Below are 17,839 nucleotides of genomic sequence, written 5' to 3'. Positions count from 1 at the left end.
CCTAAGGTCTTTTAGAACAAACTTGACTCCCACTATTTTTCTCGAATTCCTCACACTCCCCTGGTAGGAAAACGGAAATCCCACACGACTAGGGTTTCTAGTGGGTACTGCCGGTCCCACAATTTACATGCCACCTCACCTAACAGTTATTGGTGACACATAGATGGATGTAGTGTACAACTCTTGTACAATGGCTTCATCAAGCATGGTGCATGTGTAACTTGGTCTCTGAAGCCATGAAGACCTCACCTAAACAGTTATTGGTCCCATTTCTTAGTTAAGTCAGACCCACTTGTATAACCGTAGGTAATAAGTCGTCATTGGGTCCTCACCTAACAGTTATTGGTGCCCAACCCCACCTTTACCCTACAACATCTCATGTCTATAGAGAGGTCCAGCCCCCCAATGCAACTTGACCACTGTATCCAGCCGAGACAAAGTCAACATCAGAAAGGCCTTAGCAGCTCTACTACAGTGGGAAGACCTGATTGAGCTTAATATTGGGTTAATCAGGTCTTAGTGTTTGCAACTTGAGCCTTTCATAAGAGGTAATCGAACAATTGGCCAGGTAAGCAGGTGGGAGGCTCCCCTTACTCAGAGAGTAAGGTCCTAATTAAGTAACCACCTTTCATGCTTTCCTAGACACCAATTAGAATCAATTAATCTAATATGACTTGCTCATGTCGGTTCACTCTCGACTTGATTGAGGAGGTTTTGGATTTAGGTCTCAATTGGGTTTGCTACATCACATGTAGACCTATCTACCCGACTCTCATTCACATCACATGCAAACGGCGCATTGCCAGGCAGTTATAATCGCGGGCAATAATTAAAGCTAAACTTTAACTAGGTGATGATCATGGATTCTAATTAGGTCGTATTACAAGCACATGCACATCAATCGATCAAGTGGTCTTCAACTCTTGAATTGGTTCCAAGCTTCCTTGATTCGGATCCTTGATCAACTCTGATCCCATCGCCATCAAACCGCTTAGATCACCTTTCATCTCATGCCTTTGCTTCAACTTGATCGTTGATGTACATCACATCACAGAAATACAACCAGATGTAAAATAAAAATAAAAATAATTTACATCTCTTTTAGGAGGGCAACGCAGGCCTCTCAAAACATCAAATAAGATGCATGCAAGCATCTGTAAAATTACATGACATCGGCAGATCACATCGCAGGTCATTACATTTGATACCAAAAGGGTTTGAATCCTATGATCATCACGTATGCTACAATTATAATTTCAGATCTGAAAACTAACTGATTATATCATGACATAGGTCGCTGATCATGCTAATCATGATTCTAAACTTTGTAATCCCATTAACAATGCAATTAGAATCATCTTTTATCACATAAAAATCAGCATGTAAAAAATCAGCACCCCTGAAAAATCTGCATGCAGAATTTTTTCAGCATGCATGATCAATCAATTTTCAGATCTAATAAGCCTTTAGATATTTAATTCTACTAATCTACGAAGCCTGGCTCTGATACACTGTTGGGAACCCGCCCAGCCGCTGATATTTTCAAAAATTTTCAGATGGCAGCGGAATCGGCATGCACGGGTTCGACGTTCATCGCATGAACGTTGTTTCGAGACCTTTCGTAATTAGGTAAGAATTAAAACTTTTAAAACTAATAGGAAGATCAAATCTTCACCTTGCGCGGGTAGATGATCACCGCAAATCTGAATTCGTGGTTTTGGAAGAGGGTTCGCTTGAAGCCGTTCAAACGTCCGGCCTCTACGGGTATCCACACGAAGCAGAACCGATCAAGCTTTCTTGTCTCCCGGGGTGCTAGCTCCCTTGCAGAGACTTTTGATGGCTGATCTCCTCTCTTTCAATCAACTCTTGAGTGCTTGAGAGGAGGAAGAAGAAGAAGGATGAGAAGAAGAACAAGAACCCTGCAGCCTTCTCTTTCCTTGCGTTGGAAAAGAGGGAGGGAAGGACCGCAACACCTTCTTTCTTCTCCTTTGCTGCGGCTGAACAAGGGAGGGAGAGGGTGGCCACGGCAAGGGAAGAGAGATCATTCTAGGGCGCCGGCCCTAGTCCTTCTTATAGATGAAGGGCTCCTACAATTAGGAGCCCTGACCTTTCCAAGAGGGGGCGCCGGCCCCCTCTCTTCATGTCGCCCACCAAGTGGAGAGGGGCTGATCCCTCTTACTTGGTTAACCTAATCCTCTTCCAAAGAGGATTAGGTGCCTCTTCATGGTTTAATCCTAATCTAATTAGGATTAGCCAAATTGGGTTCAATCTATGCTAGTCCTAATCCAATTAGGACTTGAATGAACCATGACTCAATTGAACTCTTCAATCCTAATCCAATTAGGAGTCATGTTGATTCATTAGATTAATAATTAATTTAGACTTAAGGAATCCTAATCCAATTAGGATTTATTTAATTTTAGTCCTAATCCAATTAGGACTCTATTTGAATCCGAAGTCCTAATCCAATTAGGATTTCTAGGAATCCTACTCCAAGTAGGAATCCAATTTTAATTCAAAATTCCTAATCTCATTAGGATTGTAGGAATCCTATTCCAATAGGAATCCAGTCCTACTCCAACTAGGATTCCCAGTCCTAATCCAATTAGGACTCTAGGAATCCTACCCGAAGTAGGATTTGTTTAAGTCCAATTAATTAATTCCCTTTGTTCCTTCTTCAACTTCTTATCAATCAAATTGATTTCTTGTGATTCCTAATCACGATTTCAACCATCGGATCGGTCAATACTTCTAGTGTGTGTGACCCCATAGGTTCTATTCTGACTGGTAGTGAGATATATTGTGATCTCTATCACTATATCATTGAAAACTCCTTTCAATGGGTTGGAACGATTCCAACTCAACTCATTAGGGTTTATCGATCATCAAGATAATCCCTATGAGTCCCACCATCCACCAGTGACACCTAGCAGCATGTAGTGGCTACCCAGCAGAATGGAATGATGAACCTCTAGGTGCAGTTAACATGTGATACAGTCCTACTATCGTGGATCCCTACAGGACGGAGGTCATGGACAACTCGTCAAACCCCATCGTCTGTCATATGTCAAGATTTATTCGACTTGAGTTCGATAGTGGAAAACTCTTTCTCCACTTACTGCCCTGGCCAAGGTCTTAGAACTCAGTCTAACAAATCACATAGGATCACTCCTCTTCTATCAAGGTCGATAGATTCCTTATAGGTGCATACCCTACTCCTACAGTGAACTACTGCAGCCAATCTACACTGCATGGACCCATATGGCTAGAGACCATGTATGTGTGCAGTCAAACTACAATAACCTCACTGTGAGTAGCCGAAGCACCGCAGGTCAAAGGACCAGTCACACTACTGCAACATCAAGCAAGTCACTGACGAGTGGATAGACATCCAAGTGACTTCTTGTCTTGGTCACGCTCAGTACCTTGTTCTCTAACAAGCACCTGCACTATCACTTCAGTGTCCTCACTGTGGACTCAAGTCTCGTCCATCCAGAAGGAAAGTGATCTGTGCACTGATCGGATCGATCACCGTCCTCGTGATGATCCATTGATCAGGAGCATTTAGAAATTAATCACCAATGATACATGGCTCAAATTCTCAACTCTTGAGAATATGTATCATCATCTTATTAATTTCTTGGACGATTCATAGACACATAAACAATATGAATGAAAAAGATGCCTTTTATTTATTCAATAATAAATAGTCAAGTACAAAATTATGTCCCTAGAATCAACAATGTGTCAGCCAAATTGGCTTCTAGGGCATACATCTAACAAAGACAATGGCACTTATCAAGAAAAATTTCTTTTAGCTAAGAATTGAAAAGGATGTAATGCGCCATAATGATTGGTATCAAGTGTGCTACATTGCCAAGACCAGAGGACATAATACGCGACTATATTTGCCTTTCTTGATTCCACAGTCACCATGGGAAGATGTGAGCATGGATTTGTTGTGGACTTACCAAGGACTCAACAAAATAAAGGTTCTGTCACGGTAGTTATTGGTCAATTTGCAAGATGGTTCACTTTGTACTTTGCCAGAAGACACATGACGCCTTTCATATTGCTACTTTACTATCGCAAGATCGTGTGTCTTTATGGCATTCCTAAGATTATTACATCTAATTGAGATGTGAAGTTTAATTATTAGACATTTTTGGTTAACCTCATAGCGGAAGATGGGTGCCCAACTCTAATTCAACTCTACTAGCAATCTGCAAACAAATGGATAGATTGAAGTTGTGAATTGAAGTTTAGAAAATCTATTAAGAAGTTTGTTTGTTAACCATATGCAATAGTAGGATCTTTTATTTGCCTAAGCTGAATTTGCCTACAAGAATTCAATGAGCCAAGCAATCGAGAAGTGTCCGTTTGAAGTCATTAATGGCAGATAGCATTTGATCTCATTGGACCTCACTCTCCTATTGATGATATGGCCAGTTCAGTGGAGATATTGATGAATGAGTAAAGGAGATCAAGAAGCTATATGAATAGCTACGAGAGAGGATTCATGGACAAACTGCAAAGTACCATTGTCATATCAATAAGTATAGAAAACCTACCGTCTGAAAGAAGACGATCTTGTTTGGATGCACTTGAGGAAAGAGTACTTTTCTCCCAAGAGTGCCAAGTTATCTCCATGAGCAGATGGCCCTTTCAAAATTCTGAAGTGCATCAACAACAATGCTTACAAAATTGAACTTCTTGGAGACTATAAAGTGTATGCATCTTTTAAGATGGCTGATCTCTCGACTTACGATGAAAACTAAGAAGACATAGACTCGATTAAGAGTTTTCTCTAACTAGAGAAGTATGATGCCAGAGTGTTCTAGGATTGATCTTGGGGGCATGGGTTGATTTCAACATTAGGAGTTGCCCCATATCGGGGACCAATTATCTATTTTAGGAATTATCTACTCAAGAAATGCTTTCTTTAGAAATTTTGTGTTAGTAGACTTTCGGAAGTTTAAATTCTAGTAAACTCTCTTTTTTTTGAAAGAACTCTTGAAAAAGTTGATAGTTGTGGTTACTTGAGTCATAATAAAATTAGGAATCCTATATTAGAAAAAACAAGAAAAGAGTTTTTCTTGTACTAATTATAACACCTTATTGGGGCTCCTATTGTAATCATCAGTGAGTTCATTGAGTAGTAAAATTATGCTTTGAGAATTATTCTTCCCATGTTTTTTTTTCTATTCTCCTTCCACTTTTTTGGTAGAAACCTAAGGTTTATGAGTGAGCATGTGAGAGCTACAACCTGGTAGTGGCCGGCTAATGTAGTGATTTGAACTTGGAAGCGAGAGACTCGTCATGCTTCCTCCAACAACTGCTCACCTTTGCTGAAAGCTAATTGGGACTTGTGTTCCCTATTCCCTAGATTTCTCCATTCCTAATAAGAAGGTGATCCTGTCCAAAAAAAACTCCTCTCCTATCTACGTGAATTAAAAATGGACCTAACTTGATCGTAATAATAGCTCAAGTTGAGTCATGTCAGCTTTGTTAGCTAGACTGGACCAAATTGCACTAGTTGTTGTATTCTAATCAGTGGCCACTGGATATTGAGTGTATTGTTAGATGTTCTTGATGATGCAAGATCTGAACTTTTCCAATGCGATCATAATGTTTCCTTTCAAATATTTCCTGGCATTGGAAGCATCGAGCCACTTTAGCCTCCTCTAGGTCTAGTCTGAGTTACAAATGATGTAGAAAAGGTTCAACATAAGAAGAAACATTTCATTATACTTAGATGTCTCTTAAAGTTTTAGCCATAGAATTGCGTATATTCAGAGGAGACATTAAATGAGATTATGTTTTTCTACAAGCTCACACTACAAAAGAAGCAGTTTTTCCCGGCGCTTTGCAGAGCTTTTACCGACGCTTATACCCGTCGGAAATTTTCCTCCCACGCGACCAAAAGCGTGACGAAATCGTCGGGCAGGTGGGCGTGGAAGATTTTGGTTCCGACGCGTGTCGTCAGCGTCGGCAGATAACCCGACGCTTTAAACGGCTCGGCAAAGGCAATGTTTTCGACGCTTTTATGCGTCGGTCTATTACCGACGCTTTTAAGCGTCGGTAGTTCTTGCATTACCCGATGCTTTTGTCCTTCGGTGTACCTGTGCCGGGAGGAGAGTTATTTCCGACGCTTTTTATGCGTCGGTCTATTACCGACGCTTTTAAGCGTCGGTAGTTCTTGTATTACCGATGCTTTTGTGCTTCGGTGTACCTGTGCCGGGAGAGTTATTTCCGACGCTTTTATGCGTCGGTCTATTACCGACGCTTTTAAGCGTCGGTAGTTCTTGTATTACCGATGCTTTTGTGCTTCGGTATACCTGTGCCGGGAGAGTTATTGCCGGACGCTTTTAAGCGTCGGCAATAGCATTTTTTTTTTTTTTACAAATTCGTAGAAACAAATGTTAAACATGTATTACAAAATTCTTTGAGCCCTTCTTTGGCTTCTTTTTCAGAACCTATATACATTAGTTCATAAATGCCCATTTTTTAAGTTCCATATAGCTGCATTGGAGATCAAAGACTGCAAGGAAAGAAAAGAAAAGCTGTTCATCCATTCCAGCTGAATTGATTTTGGAATCGTTCATGTAAAAATTTGATTCAATTATAAGAGAGATAACGTCAGTGAGAAGGAATTTTGATACGAATATTACCACAATCAACCATAATGCCTTCCCTCTACAAATTCAACAACAACACAACATTGATTTCATTTCCTTGGTATTGGTTACAGACAGACAATGTTAGAAACTAAATAGAAACATATAATTAAATAAAGTTAGAAAACTAGAAATGATAAAAAAAAGGGAGAATTAATGGCCGGTCCATTAGTAGACTTGCCCATAAGATTTAACTCGAATGACTGAGGACTATATAGTACCCAGTCTATTACTTAAGTTAACTTTAACTTGTGATCCCTGAGGACAAAATGTCCTCCTTATTTTCCTAACCTGCTTCCCAAACCTTTCATGATTTCCCCACTCCTCGGTCCGACTAAAAATTGTGAACACCCTATCTTTCTATCCTTGACGCTCTAAATTTCGACTTGTAAGACTCTCGCACCTCTTTTCTTTGCTCACCTCTCTCCCTCTCTTCAGCATGCATGGGCGTACTCCATTGTGTCTTCGGTGTGCAAGGGCATTTATCATCTCTCCAGCCTAACCTCGACTTCCTTATCTCTCCAGCTAGTGAATCGATCATTTCACCCTCATCTGGCTGATTCTGTATAATTTGCATAATTTCAAACCTAATTTTTACTCGTATTGTTGTTATTATCCACCGAGTTCGAGATGTATGTTTAGAATGATTGAATGCATCAAGTAGAGAGGGTCTTGATTTGAATGGCCTATATACAAATCGAACAAATATGTGCATATCTACAAGTCATGATTTAATTCATTAATTTGTAAAGGGCATCCTTTATAAAAATAATGGGTGGTTTCCTTTGCATATGTGGAGGCTTAGACAATGACTTTTATAGAAAAGTTGTGGGAGGGATTTTCCCTGTCTTTTGATGGGTAGCAAAAAATTTTTGGGAATGAAGTGAAGTTCTCATCACCTTGGCCAAGTAAGGGCTCAGTGGAGAGGCTTCCACCAGAATAATTTTGCGATTGTCTCATATATATTTTCGGTATTTAACCTTGGTTTTTGGGTTTTCTGCCTTTTCAAGTCCTGCTTTTCCCTCTGGAGAGTCGACTCCTGAGGATGATAGGTGTTATTTTGATGATTAACACCAAGCCAATTATCTATGAAGCATGACCTATACTAAGTTAAAATCTGATGACTCTGACTTTCATTTATAATGTTCATGTACCTCCTCAGTACTCTAGATATTATATGTTGTTTTAATATTGAAAAAAAATTAGAAAATGGATAATGGCCTTGTTCATTTGGATGAATCTAACCTTGAGAATGCAGCAAAGTGTGGTTTGAGTCGACCCATAGGTTGATTGGGTCGACCCCGGCACATCAAGAAGTCATCTGGCACACTCCTGCAAAAATGGCACAAATGAACAGTGAGTTGGGTCGACCCAAGGTAAGCATGAGTCGACCCAACCTCCAAAGAACCTCAAAACACAACAGAAGAATGCTCTCTGGATTTACTGAGAGGGTCGACCCACACAGTGGTTGAGTCGACCCAAGCTTGAGTCGACCCAAACCCTGAGAGGGTCGACCCAAAGGCAAGACAGAAAGACAGACAGAAAATGGTTCTCTGGAATTACTGAGAGGGTCGACCCAAGAAGAAGTTGAGTCGACCCAAGTGAACTTTGAGTCGACCAAAGAATGGTTGGGTCGACCCATGGGAAGGAAGGCTGAAATTGAGGTTTCTGTGGTTTCTGAGAGGGTCGACCCAAGGAATGTTTGAGTCGACCCAAGGCAAAGTTGGGCCGACCCAAGGACAGGTTGAGCCGACCCAAACACGGGCTGAACAGTAACGGCTAGTTCTGCAGATGTACTTTTTGTCCTTCCCAAGGTGAGTAACGGCTAGTTTTTCAAATCTGACCATTGGGGCTTGTCCAAGGAAGGTTGGAAACTATTTAAAGGGGCACTATTCATCAGAGAAAAGAACTTTTGAGTGGGATATCAAAGAATACACAAGAAAAACAAAAGAGCCCTAATCTCCTTCATCAAGAGCTTCATTCAAGAATCAAAGAAAGGGATTGAGCAGATTCAAAGAGGCATCAAGAGCTCCATCCTCCCTTGAAGAGTGAAGCATCCTTGACAAAGAAGAGCAAAGCGACTTCAAAGCGATAAATACTTTCTAACTCTTCTTTGGAGTTCATATTGTTTATATGCTCATTTAGGAGTTTGAATCTTCTCTTTTTATTTGTTAAACACTTTGTAAAGGTTCGTTTGGTGAGCCTGCCAAAACCAACAAAGGTTTTTGGTGAACCCGGAAAACAAGTGTATAGGTTCGTTGGTGAGCCCGCAAAACCAACAAAGGTTTTTGGTGAACCCGGAAAACCAAGTGTATAGGTTCGTTGGTGAGCCCGCAAAACCAACAAAGGTTTTTGGATTGTGACCCCGGAAAACAATCCAACTGTAATCCGCGAGATTATAGTGAATTCCCAAGGGGACGCTTGGGGAGTGGACGTAGGTGCTAAGGAGAGCACCGAACCACTATATATTGTTGTGTTTGCGTTGTGTTTGTGCTTTCATTTTCTCTTGCATTATCTTCTATTCTTGCATTAGTTTAACTCACTCAAATAATCTAAGAAAGCATCCACCGCACTTAATTACGAAAGGTTTTAAAAGCACCAAAATTTAGAAGAAACCAATTCACCCCCCCCCTCTTGGATTGTCACCTTGGGCAACAAGTGGTATCAGAGCGAGGTGCTCTAATAGTGCTCATTGATCTAACAATCAAGAGTTAAAGATCATGACAACCCAAGTAGGATGCTCTATGAGTGAGGGCAATCCACAAATAGACCACCTCTATTTAATGGCACAAACTACACATATTAGAAAGCTAGGATGAGGATATTCATTCAAGCTTCGGACTATGAACTTTGGCAAATCATAACTAGAGGACCTCACACACCCACACTCAATATAGAGGGCACTATCATACCCAAACCAGAAATGGATTGGAATGAAAATGATAGGAGACTAGCACAGTTAAATGCAAAAGCTATAAATATACTTTATTGCTCTTTAGATGTAAATGAATTTAATAGAATATCCACTTGCACCACTGCCAAAGAAATTTGGGATAGACTTGAGGTCACACATGAAGGGACCAATCAAGTTAAGGAGTCAAAGATAAACATATTAGTACATAAGTATGAATTGTTTAAAATGGATTCTACCGAGTCCATAACTGATATGTTTACTCGTTTTACTGATATTATAAATGGGCTTAAAAGTTTAGGAAAATCTTATTCTAATTCTGATTTGGTGCGAAAAATTCTCAGGTCTCTACCAAGAAATTGGGAGGCCAAGGTAACCGCCATACAAGAAGCAAAGGACCTCAACACACTGCAGTTAGAGGAGCTTCTAGGATCACTCATGATCCATGAGTTGACCATGAGGCAAAATTCAGAAGATGAGGTCAAGAGAAGAAAGCCCATTGCCCTAAAGACTACCACCCCTAGACAACAAACTGAATCGGAAGATTCAGATGATGATGAAGATATTGATGAAGAAGGGATGGCAGTGCTTGGGAGAAAATTCAGAAAATTCATGAGAGGTAAGAATAGATTCCATAAAAAGAAGCCCTTCCCTAAAGGTAACTCAAGTAAAGAAAAGGGTAAGGACAAGGAAAAAGAGAAAGAGACTCCCATTTGCTATGAGTGTAACAAACCCGGGCATTATAAGATAGATTGCCCAGATTTGAAGTGGATGGCTAGAAAGTTGAAAAAGAAGAATTTTATGGCCGATTGGAGTGAAAGTGAGGAATCAAGTTCGGAGGATGAAGATCATCAAGACACGGCCCAAATATGTCATATGGCCAATGACGATGAGGTAGATTCTGAACTTGACTGTGATTTTACTGTTGATGAATTACATGATGCATTTTTAGAACTCATGGAAGAACATAAGAAAGTAATTAATAAAAATAAAGCTCTAAAAGAAGAAAATCAATCTCTCATTAAAGATAAGATAAAACTGTCTCACAACTATGAAACATTAAGTAGGAAACTTGAAAATGAAACCAAGAACCTAATTGCTGAAAATATTAAGTTAAAAGAAGATGCTGAAAAATATAAATCCTTGGTAGATAAATTTACTCTTAGTTCTACCAAATTAAATATGATTCTTGATAGTCAAAGAGCTGTATATGATAAGGCTGGTTTAGGTTATAGAACAAATAGGAAACAAAAATTCTTAAAGAATATCTTTGTAAAAGCTAAAAATAAAAATGTTACTTGTTATTGTTGCAATAAGATAGGACATAGAGCATATGAATGTAGCTTTAGAAAGTCTAGTCAAAACAAATCAAGTAATAATCAAAAGATTAAATTCAAGAAAGTTTGGGTTCCAAAAGGAACATGGAGTACTAACCCTAAAGGACCCAACTTAGTTTGGGTACCTAAAGTTTCTTCTTGATCTTGATTGCAGGTGTGTCTTGCAGCTGATAAAATGGAAAAACGATGGTATCTAGATAGCGGCTGTTCAAGACACATGACCGGTGACGAAGATCAATTTGTCACCTTGGAACCAAAGAAAGGTGGAGTAGTAACCTATGGAGACAATGGTAAAGGGTATATCATTGGAAAGGGTAAAATTTTCATTGCTCCATCTGTTTTTATAGAAAATGTCTTATTAGTTAAAGGTTTGAAACATAATTTTCTTAGCATAAGTCAATTTTGTGATAAAGGATTTAAAGTTACATTTGAAACATCTGTATGTATAATCACAAATCCTAAAGACAATAGTATTGTACTTGTAGGACAAAGGCAAAGAAATATTTATTTAGTAGATCTTCATGAGTTAGGCAAGAAGAATGGTTTATGCTTAATTACTAATGAAGATAAGAAGAATGAAACTAGTTGGCTTTGGCATCGAAGACTAGGACATGCTAGTATGGAATTAATATCAAAACTAGTTAAGAAGGAATTAATAAAGGATGTGCCAAAATTGATTTTTGAAAAGGACAAAATATGTGGACCATGTTCATTAGGAAAACAAACTAGATCATCTTTCAAATCGAAAAATGTAGTATCAACAACTAGACCATTTGAACTCATACATATGGATTTATTTGGACCTACTAGAACTACAAGTCTAGGAGGAAAGAAATATGGACTAGTCATTGTTGATGATTTTTCAAGGTATACATGGGTTTCATTTTTGGCACATAAGAATGAAGCATTTTCAGAATTTTTGAAACTATATAATAAAATCTTAAATGAAAAGAAACTCACCTTAGTAGCCATTCGAAGTGATCATGGTACTGAATTTGAAAATCAACACTTCGAGGAATTTTGCACTAAAAATGGAATATCACATCAATTTTCAGCACCTAGAATGCCTCAACAAAATGTGGTTGTTGAAAGGAAAAATAGGACATTGGCAGAAATGGCACGCACAATGTTGTGCGTGCCAAATCTTCCAAAGTACTTTTGGGCTGAAGCTATAAACACCTCTTGCCATATTCTAAATCGAGTTTTAATACGACCTATAACTAAGAAAACTCCTTATGAACTTTGGAAGAATAAGAAACCAACTGCAAAATATTTTAAAGTGTTTGGATGTAGATGTTTTATCTTAAATAATGGCAAGGAGGACTTAAGTAAATTTGATGCCAAGTCAGATGAAGGTATCTTCTTAGGATACTCCACATCTAGCAAGGCATACAGAGTATTCAACAAAAGAACCTTAGTAGTGGAAGAGTCAGTCAATATCATATTTGATGAGTCTGATAGTGAGTCTGCTAGGAAAGAAAATTCTATTGATGATGATACAGGAATTATCGACTTTGAAAAGTTGAAAATTGATGACGTGCCAAATCAAGATAAGGGAGATGATTGCGTGCCACCACAACCGCAAGACGTGCCAAAAGAATGGAGGTATGCACATGGACATCCTAAAGACTTAATTATTGGTGATCCATCTCAAGGGGTAAGAACTCGATCTTCTCTTAGAAATTTAAATGATTATCTTGCTTTCATTTCACAATTAGAACCTAAGACTTATGAAGAGGCTGAAAAAGATACTAACTGGATAAATGCCATGCAAGAGGAATTAAATCAATTCAAAAGAAGTAATGTATGGACATTAACTGAAAGACCAAAGCATAATTCAGTAATTGGAACAAAATGGGTATTTAGAAATAAATTAGATGAAAATGGAGTAGTTATAAGAAATAAGGCCAGACTTGTAGCTAAGGGATACAATCAAGAAGAAGGAATAGATTATGATGAGACATTTGCTCCTGTAGCTAGATTAGAGGCTATTAGATTACTTCTAGCATTTGCATGTTTTATGGACTTCAAATTATATCAAATGGATGTGAAGAGTGCTTTCTTAAATGGTATTATTGAGGAAGAAGTATATGTAGAACAACCTCCAGGATTTGAAAATCATGAATTGCCAAATCATGTGTTTAAACTGCATAAGGCACTATATGGATTAAAGCAAGCACATAGGGCTTGGTATGATCGATTAAGTAAATTTCTGCTTGAAAATGATTTTTGTAGAGGAAATGTAGATAAAACGTTATTTCTCAAAAGAAAGGACAAAAATCTATTAGTGGTACAAATATATGTAGATGACATAATCTTTGGTGCCACCAATGATACTCTATGCAAAGATTTTGCTGATTTAATGCATGGAGAATTTGAGATGAGTTTGATGGGAGAACTAAGCTTCTTTTTAGGATTACAAATCAAACAAACCAAAGAAGGCATTTTCATTCATCAAACTAAGTATACAAAGGAAATACTGAAGAGTTTGGGAATGAAAATCATAAGGAATTGCCACTCCAATGAATCCTACTAGTAAGCTAGACAAAGATGAAAAAGGGAAGAGAGTTAATATTAAGCTCTATAGAGGACTAATTGGATCCTTGCTCTATCTTACTGCTAGTAGACCCGACATTGTATTTAGTGTAGGGATATGTGCTAGATACCAATCGGATCCTAAGGAGTCACATTTAAGTGCTGTTAAGAGAATCCTTAGATATTTAAGAGGAACTACCACCATTGGATTATGGTACTCGAGAGACTCCTGTCTAGATTTTGCTTGCATACTCAGATGCAGATTTTGCCGGATGCAAATTAGATAGAAAGAGCACAAGTGGCACATGTCAATCTTAGGAAATAACTTAGTATCATGGGTTTAGTAAAAAGCAGAACTCAGTGGCACTGTCCACAGCTGAAGCTGAATACATAGCTGCTGGTAGTTGTTGTGCTCAAGTATTATGGCTCAAAGCAACAACTAGAGGACTATGGAGTTAAACTAGATAATATTTCTATTAAGTGTGATAATACCAGTGCTATTAATCTTACTAAAAATCCAGTTCAGCACTCTAAAGCCAAACACATAGAAATAAGGTTACCATTTTATTAGGGATCATGTGCCAAAATGGAAATGTATGTATTTGAGCATATATGCACGGAAAAACAATTAGCCGACATATTTACAAAACCATTGAGTGAAGATAGATTCTGCATGCTAAGGAGGGAATTAGGCATATGTGATCCTTTTATTGAATAAATATAAAAGGGAGCTAGTAGTCTCATGATACATTCCTCTAACTTCAAAAATCCCATGAAACATGAGTCAAATTTGTTGTCTATAGATTTCTTACTCATATATCAATGTCCCATAAAAGAGTTTATAAGGATTGAAAGTAAGGAAACTTTTTAGAAGCAACAAGGAAGAGAAAACAAAATTTCTGCACTTGGGTCGACCCAACCCAGAACATGGGTCGACCCAACGTTGAGTCGACCCAAGAAAATCCTTGAGTCGACCCCCAACGTCGGGACCCCACTGTTAAAAGGGGGCCCGAGAGCACATCTAGGGGCACTGTTTGCCCTTTTGTCTTCTTCCGAAAAGCCTAGTCCCCACTCTCCAATCTCCACTAAACTCCTCCAAACAGTAGATTTCTCAAAATCTTGGAGAAATGGGACCCAAACGAGTCGTAGCCAAGAGATCCGGAAGAGTGACCCGGGTCCAACGAGAGGAAAAGGCACCCTACCGAGCCTTCTCCCGTGTCTCCACGACGTGAGGCACGTGCGGAGGTCCCTCCTCCTCCTTCCCCCTCAGTGATTCTTTGCAAGATTTGCGGGGAGGCCGGTTACTACGGGAAGAAGGATCCATTCCGAGTTTTTCAATCAGAAGGGTTTCGATTTGGAATGGATCCAAAGCAAGGTGGGAGTATCTTTGTCCCTAGATGTGGTCATCTACCCCGGGTTGGTACAAGAGTTTTATGCCTTCCTCAAGACTGGTATGGGAGGGCTTGTGTCGGAAGTTTCGAGGGGTTCGATCCGTGTATCCGAGGAGAGTTTGAGTGAGCACTACACCTACCCTGCATAGGAGCCACTCCGGAGAGGCCAGAAGACAAAATGAGAGCTCTACAATTGATCATGGAAAATGAGAACTTCGATTTTTCTCAGAAGGTAATAGCTAGTTCTCTTTCCGCTGAGATGAGGTTATTGCTTAATATGATAAATAGGATTTTATTTCCGAAGACCGGGAGATTTGATCTCATCTCAGAGCGAGATCTAGCAGTTATGGAGTGTATGATTCGGGGGACTCCTCTAAATCTTCCGGCTATGATAGTGAGGCAGATGAGGAAGGTGATGTGCAGCAACAGGGTATCACTACCTTATGGTATGATACTTACATTGATCTTCCGTCAGCATGGTTTACCTCTCGAGGAGGAAGCATCCAAGAGTCTGCATCACACGGACACGTACACTGCACGGACACTCATACGCATGGGATATGCGAAAGTGAACGGGCAGTGGATTCACACCGGTGCAGGCATTCAGGGTGAGGCACCAGAGGGAGAGGCACCAGAGGATGAGGATGAGGAGCCTATGGATCATCCTACTGCACCTTCAGAGGCTGGACCATCGTCATCCGCTCCTCCGACAGATACGGATGACTTCTGGAGCAGGATGACAGAGCTCATGTCAGCTCAGGCGAGGACTATTACTGACGGGCTCACGAGCCGATTGGACGCCCGGTTGGATGTCATGTCTGCTGATATCAGTGATCTGAGGCAGCAGATTGGAGCACTCCGGAGAGAGAGAGAGACACATGGACCATCTGTGCCACAGGCTGCTGAGTCAGAGATATCGGCACAGAGTCATCCAGCTCGTCGTGCTCCACGCCAGACACAGTCTCACCAGGCTCGACCTCCCCTCGCCACGTATGCTAGGAGGATGAGGACTAGATCCCAGCCATTAGATTCCCCCTAGGCTGATCTTAGCATCTATGTTTAGAGCCTAAGCTAAATATCTAGTTCTCATATGTATTTTGCTTTTATGATATGTATCTTTAAATCTTGATTAAGGAACATTGTATCTGCTTTTGTTTTTGACATTCATGTATGAAAATGTTCCTATTTTGATCAATGAAATTTGAAGTTTGTTATTTATTGCATTCTTCCCCATATATATATTTTTTTTGATGATAACAAAAAGGGGGAGAAGAAAAAAAAGAGTATATCAATTTAAGAAAAGAAAGAGTATTTTATTTGAGAAGTAAAGAAAGAGTATTAATTTTGGGAGAAGTAAAGATATGTATAACAAAAAGGGGAGAAGTAAAGATAGTGTTTAGAGTATGTAAAGAAAGTGAATAAAGAAAGAGTATTAATTTTGGGAGAAAAAGTGAATAAAGAAGTTATGTAAAGAAAAGAGAAATGAATGGGCAAACAAATTGAAAATCATATAAGAAAGTTTATACATCTAAGGGGGAGCAATTTGTAACAATGAAATCGATCAAATCAAAAATTTATATCACAATTCAGAATTTGTCACATATAAATTCAGAATTTGGCACGCACCTCTCGCACCCCGATACATAACCTGAAACTCATATTTTATCTCAAATTTTTGAAGTTTCATTGCTAATGAATTATAAATGAAAGGGGAGCCATTCAAAAAGTCAAATTGGCAACTTTTGAATGATATAGGGGGAGATTTCACAAGTATACATGAAAAGCTGAAATTCAGCAATTTAATCCCTTTTATAAACTGATTTTAAAGACAAATATCAATAGGCTTATACTCTTTATTTTGTAATCATCAAAAAGGGGGAGATTGAGGATGATAGTGTTATTTTGATGATTAACAAGCAATTATCTAGAGCATGCTATAAGTTAAATTGATACTTCATTTATAAGTTCATTACTCTCAGTATATTTGTTTAATTGAAAATGGATAAATGGCCTTGTTCATTTGGATGAATCTAACCTTGAGAATGCAGCAAAGTGTGGTTTGAGTCGACCCATAGGTTGATTGGGTCGACCCTGGCACATCAAGAAGTCATCTGGCACACTCCTGCAAAAAATGGCACAAATGAACAGTGAGTTGGGTCGACCCAAGGTAAGCATGAGTCGACCCAACCTCCAAAGAACCTCAAAACACAACAGAAGAATGCTCTCTGGATTTACTGAGAGGGTCGACCCACACAGTGGTTGAGTCGACCCAAGCTTGAGTCGACCCAAACCCTGAGAGGGTCGACCCAAAGGCAAGACAGAAAGACAGACAGAAAATGGTTCTCTGGAATTACTGAGAGGGTCGACCCAAGAAGAAGTTGAGTCGACCCAAGTGAACTTTGAGTCGACCCAAAGAATGGTTGGGTCGACCCATGGGAAGGAAGGCTGAAATTGAGGTTTCTGTGGTTTCTGAGAGGGTCGACCCAAGGAATGTTTGAGTCGACCCAAGGCAAAGTTGGGCCGACCCAAGGACAGGTTGAGCCGACCCAAACACGGGCTGAACAGTAACGGCTAGTTCTGCAGATGTACTTTTTGTCCTTCCCAAGGTGAGTAACGGCTAGTTTTTCAAATCTGACCATTGGGGCTTGTCCAAGGAAGGTTGGAAACTATTTAAAGGGGAACTATTCATCAGAGAAAAGAACTTTTGAGTGGATATCAAAGAATACACAAGAAAACAAAGAGCCCTAATCTCCTTCATCAAGAGCTTCATTCAAGAATCAAAGAAAGGGATTGAGCAGATTCAAAGAGGCATCAAGAGCTCCATCCTCCCTTGAAGAGTGAAGCATCCTTGACAAAGAAGAGCAAAGCGACTTCAAAGCGATAAATACTTTCTAACTCTTCTTTGGAGTTCATATTTTTTATATGCTCATTTAGGAGTTTGAATCTTCTCTTTTATTTGTTAAACACTTGTAAAGGTTCGTTGGTGAG

The sequence above is a fragment of the Phoenix dactylifera genome, unplaced genomic scaffold, assembly GCF_009389715.1.
Source record: "Phoenix dactylifera cultivar Barhee BC4 unplaced genomic scaffold, palm_55x_up_171113_PBpolish2nd_filt_p 000186F, whole genome shotgun sequence".
Lineage (NCBI taxonomy): Eukaryota > Viridiplantae > Streptophyta > Magnoliopsida > Arecales > Arecaceae > Phoenix > Phoenix dactylifera.
This window is presented reverse-complemented; position numbering follows the sequence as displayed.